Source organism: Chiloscyllium plagiosum, chromosome 10 (assembly GCF_004010195.1).
Source record: "Chiloscyllium plagiosum isolate BGI_BamShark_2017 chromosome 10, ASM401019v2, whole genome shotgun sequence".
Classification (NCBI taxonomy): domain Eukaryota; kingdom Metazoa; phylum Chordata; class Chondrichthyes; order Orectolobiformes; family Hemiscylliidae; genus Chiloscyllium; species Chiloscyllium plagiosum.
In genome coordinates, this window is record NC_057719.1 from 71,211,105 (window position 1) to 71,216,858 (window position 5,754).

Below are 5,754 nucleotides of genomic sequence, written 5' to 3' on the forward strand. Positions count from 1 at the left end.
AGTAACCTCCCATGCCAACCTGCAACCCTCATCCTAGCCTCTCCCCCTACCTTCCACACCTCTCTGTCACCAAGTGGATTCATCCCTCCTATTGGCAAACCAGGTCGTATCCTCTACCTGTCTTCACCTATCCCTACTTCACCACCCTGCCCCCTGCCACCCCCTTTATTTGTAGCTCCTCCTACACCCACCCCCAGTCCTGAAGGAGGATCACACCTGAAATGTCGACTTCTGCACCTCCTGATGCTGCCTGGCTTGCTGTGTTCTTCCAGCCTCCTGCCTGTCTACTGATCATGGATCGTAGCATGGTGCATCTCAGGACCTTTAGCTTGCTGTCTTAGCCCTCAATCACTTTGCATCTACTGAGACACTTTATGTCATCTCTGCCTTGCCTTTACTTTTTGCACTTTGCCACCTCATTCAGAATTTACTGCCTCACTGTACTTAAGTCTTGTCTTGTCCTGCCTTTTAATTCATTATGTTCACCAACAATGACCAGTCAAGGGTGGAGAATGTTATGTATGGAACTTTGCTGCGTAAATGTCACATATATTAAGTTAAAGTCATTCTAGTCCAAGATAGGACTGCTCTCTCATTAGAGAAAAAGAGACGACTGGTGGTGAATTTAACCTAAGGGTCACCACATCATACAACATGTTGATAACAGCTTATGCTGCAAACAACTAAATGTGCTTCAGCCAAATGACCATGTCTCAAAGATATATTTGTGAAACTTTCAGATAAATTTGATTCAGTACTTAAAACTCCTTCCCTCCACTCAGTTCAGTGACATTGCTAAAGCACGTAACATTCCATTGAAAGAAAAGTGTATATAAAGGGGTAAATTTAATCATTGCATTCCCTACTCGGTTTTAAAAGGGTAGATGGATTGAATAGTTGGAGAAAAAAATTGCAATATTTTAATCTTCACATTCCCTTCGAGCACAACTTCTTAGGTTCAAGGCTGATCATTGGACTTACCCCATAGCTCTCGATCAGTCATTGATTATAGAGAGAAATTTCCCTTCCAAAAGTATTGTACTGTGGCATTTTAATAATGATTTTGCAATTATGTTATTAAGTATTCAGTTCTAAACACATGGCTTACTGGCTTAAACCTCCATTAATGGGGTTTATCGAAAATTTGATAATTTATATCGTGTTAAGAACTATTACATTTTGCAAATAGAGTCAACTTTTCTGACTCTGCCAATGTTTTAATTTGTTGTGGCATTAAACTTCTATTTACTCATGGAACAGACAACATATGATCTTACCACTACAACATATAACCTTATTTAAACCTTTTGCCAAGTGATTGGGAAGGTAGCTGTCTTGTTATTTGTTCACAGGGTTTTCTTGACATATGATGGAAGAAGATGTGATTGAGAGCCAAAGATTGTCACCCTCCTCTCTCGTGGCTTTTCAGAAACAAATACCACTGTCAGATATTCCAGGTTTCTGGCACTTTCAGGTGAGAACTTTCTAAGTGGCACATTTATCTGCATTGTGGTTTATGGGGCTGGGAGGCTTATTCACATTGAATTATGTTAGGGTTTACAGCACAGAAACAGGCATTTGGCTCACTTGATCTATACCAGAGTTTATGTGACAAATGAGCCACCTCCCACTTAATTCATCTACCCTATACAGTACACATATTCTTTCTTTGTTTAGCCTTCCCAAGAAACTTATCTACACTGTTCACCTCCATCACTCCATATTGTAGCAACAGTCATAGTCTACATTTCTCCTGAATTCTTTTATTAGTAACTCTACTATTTATGACATGGTCATTCTTTCTTTCTTGCTGTTGACAGCGTAAACTGTGGTCATGATCGCTGACCTTTAACTGGTGGGCTTAATTTGTTGGTGATGAAATAATGTTCTTTTTAGCTGCAGTTCACCAAATTACCAAAAAGAAACATATTTCATTTGCCAATTTTACCTTTGACATCCAAAAGATCACTGTCTTAATAGAAGTTGTACTAATTTTATGCATTCATGTTCAGTAAAAAGCATTTTCCTTTTAACAAACTGTGAAAAGAAACTGAGAGCAACTGGGAATCTCTTGATAATCGAACCAAATGACTTTTATTTCATATTTGTATCCCTGACTGATATTGATAGTAGAGATATAATAAAAGTAATCTTAGCTATCAGCTTTGGCAATTTTAGAGCAGAAGACAAAATTCATTTTAAAGAAACATAGAACTTTAAATGAAGAAGTCAGAATTAGTGAACTCGTAAAGATCAATGTTAATACTATTCTTAAATAAATGTAATTCAATCAGCAACTTTTCAGGAATGCAACTCTGAATATTCACTCACCTTTTCCCATAAATGATGTGGAACATTTAACAATTTTCTCACTGTTGGTGCAGGAAGCTTGAATTTTGTAAGACATGGTTTGCTTTGTAACGCAAAAAGGGCAAAACCTAAGATTTGAAGTTGTGCCAGAATAAAACAAAGCAGGCGTATCATATTGCTCCCACTTAAACAAGAGCAAACATTTCTGCCTTTTATTCCAACCAAATGCGTTTATAACTGGAAATGCCCTACATGACTAAATGAAACCAAAGTTGTATGTGTTTATGATTTGTTGATTTCAACCTTCAACTAGTTCAGAGTTTGAACCTACGAGTGCAAAATTAAACTTGATAACATCTTATTGTGAAGTAAATGTACTGTTTAAGATAATTTAAAGCAAATTTGGTAAGGTTATTCAATTATTTTATTGTTGATACTGCTAACAAAAAAAACAGAAAAAGTATCTATTCACTTGTTTTTTGTACAGTACATGGATAGCTTATAACCTCACTTTAATGTAAAAATTCACAATTGATTCTCTACAGTGTGGAAACAGGCCCTTCGGCCCAACCGATCCTCCTAAGAGCAACCCACACCCCTCTGACTAATGCACCTAACACAATGAGCAATTTAGTGCTGCACATCTTTGGGCAGAAGCCCATGCAGGTACAGGGAGAATGTGCAAACTCCATACAGTTTTTGTAAAAAATGTGCAAACTCCATACAGACAGTCACCCAAGGCTAGAACTGAACCTGGGATTATGAGGCAGCAGTGCTAACCACTGAGCCATCATGCCACCCTTGAAGCAGAGGATATATATTATTAACTAACGCGGCTGGCACAGAGCTTCACCCACAAGGAGCATGTATGTGGATTTAGATGTTGCAGAGACAAGTCAACCTTGCAGGGTTTTCCACCCATTCTTGAAACTTTGCATCAGGATCCAGATTTCATAAAAAAACAATATCTATCTTTCATGTGGATTGAATGTAATTATTGATTTCCAGATACTGATTTATACCTATAGGCCAATGCAAATTTCAGCTATTCCTCTGTGAATATTTTCTGAATTATGACTTATGAAATTAAATGTTCCTATGTCAATTTGGTGCATGAACGTGGCTATCTTCCACGGTTCAGTATAAGAATAAAATATGCAGGATTACTGAGGATCAGATTACAATCTCACTCTTCACCTTCATTTCTTTTATTAAGGTTTATTTGAGCTGTACTCACTGTTGAAAATGATACCCCCAATATTGAGAGGCTCCATTGGCAGTGCAGACTGATGAAGATTCAGGTCAGCCCTCATTTGTGGCACCTTTCATTGTGTGACAGGGAAAATAATCAGGCAAATGGGAGGAGGAGAAACAACCAGGCGAAATCTAATTTCAATACATAAATTATCCTTAAAACTAAATTTGGCTTTGAAAATGTTGCCACGAAATCAGGACTTGCTTTTGAATATCATTTTTCACAGAACGTCCCAAAGTGCATTACAGCCAATGAAGGACCTTTGAAATGTAATCATCGTTGTGAAGAGACTTCTTCTGTTCTTCCATAAGTGCCTTTTTCTCCACAGAGATTTTTTTTGCCAATATCTGTTGTTTGTAGTTGCAGTTGAACTTACAGCAGTAAAGTGTAGCGGATGAGAATTGCTTTGAGCACTCCTGTAGCACTACTCAAATTAGATGACAAAAATCATATCACAATGTCCAATGATACTTGAGCAATGATGTCCTCAAATGTCAGTCAGGGTCCAACAATTCTACCTGGGTCAATTACATGAGACCTCTCATTGCCAGTTTTGTTTCACAGAAGAGGTTATCAGTGAACAATGCCAAGTGCTCCAGGAAGCTCTCCAGGCAACATCTACAAAAAGAGATTCATTCACGAACCTGTCTGGGAAATCTGTTACATCAGCCAGTTTGCTGCCCACTGTTGTAAAAAACATGGGTTAAATTAGATAATTCTCAAAAATAGGTTTGGGAGTCTCAATCCCCAATTATCTACACCCATTTGATGAAATGCAGTCAGCACAACAACTTCACGTTACTTGCTTATTGTTGTGATCTCTGTATGATGTCAGTCATAACTGCACTGCTGATTGGCTGCAGAGAGCCAATATTGTTATTTGCCAATGCTATTTAGGATTAACCAGCACTGCTGGAAGCAAGCATCTATCTTTCACTTTGGGAAGTACATTTTAGCTGAAGATGGTACTGAGAATAGACTGTGAGAGCTGAATCTGACAGAAAGATGAGACGAAAGGCTGAATATGGGGGACAGATCAAGCACACAATTTTCAGATGATGATTCTGAGGTCTTTGTGGAGGTGATGGAAAGATGTCAAGTTCATCCTGCATCCACAGAGGGAAGGAAACCCTCCAGATTGATGCTTAGGAATATGTGGAAGCAGAAAACATTGAAGATCAATGTCAGGAATGCAGCATAAAACAAAGGCCCAGATTTTCACAAGGCAACAAAGACGCTGAAGGTGGGCAGGACCTGGATGCTGAAGTCCCACTCCTGCATTCAACAAAACTAACCTCTCATAGTTGGAGAAAGGGGGAGGTGAAGTTCAGCAAGGTCATTTAAGCATCATGTCGAGTTCAGACAGACTGCAGTTTTGCTGAAGCAAAGGCCTTAATCAGTTGTGTGAGGATCATGAATTTGTGGAAGAGACATAAATGTTCTAAGAATGGAATACATCTGCATAACCATCATGATGTGAAGTCATGTAAATCTTCAGTCTTTTAAAAATGAAAACTGTCAATGAGAGCTCATAGTCTGATTGATATTTTAAAGAGTCTATTGAAGGAGCAGCTGCCTTTGACGTGACGTATGAATAGCAATGTGTTCTCATAAGAGATTAAATACAAGACTTTTTGAAAAATATTTGAATATGTTTTGAATAGGTGTTTTTTTCATAGAAAAATCAACTCTTTACAGTAAAATCTATTAGATTTTTAGAACGCCATTTTATTTCATCTTCACATGGCTGCTGAAATCTGCCCAAGTTGTAATCTGAGTAGAAAGTGAGGTCTGCAGATGCTGGAGATCAGAGCTGAAAATGTGTTGCTGGAAAAGCGCAGCAGGTCAGGCAGCATTCAGGGAACAGGAGAATCGACGTTTCGGGCATAAGCCCTTCTTCAGGGGCTTATGCCCGAAACGTCGATTCTCCTGTTCCCTGGATGCTGCCTGACCTGCTGCGCTTTTCCAGCAACACATTTTCAGCTGTAATCTGAGTAGGTTGGCATGAGTTGTAATGAAGCCTCATGGTGGTACAAAGGACCATTGCATGTAGCTGATTGGGTATAAGATTTCATGCATAAGCATGGGATATAAAGAGTGATGGATAATGTGGATAGAAGGGGAGGGGCATGAAGAATGAGGTCTAGAGAACCTTAGACTTTATAACATAACTGTGACAAGGTCTAGAT

The 5,754-nt window shown here is 38.7% G+C and overlaps 1 long non-coding RNA gene across 1 annotated transcript in view; it reads left to right on the forward strand.

Annotated features, from left to right (window-relative positions):
• Positions 1–1,468, forward strand: part of LOC122553755 — a 98,237-nt gene extending 96,769 nt beyond the window's left edge. The window contains exon 4 of the long non-coding RNA XR_006312834.1: positions 1,353–1,468. This is a non-coding gene — a long non-coding RNA (uncharacterized LOC122553755). The remainder of the gene's footprint in view (positions 1–1,352) is intronic.
• Positions 1,469–5,754: the final 4,286 nt, after the last annotated feature.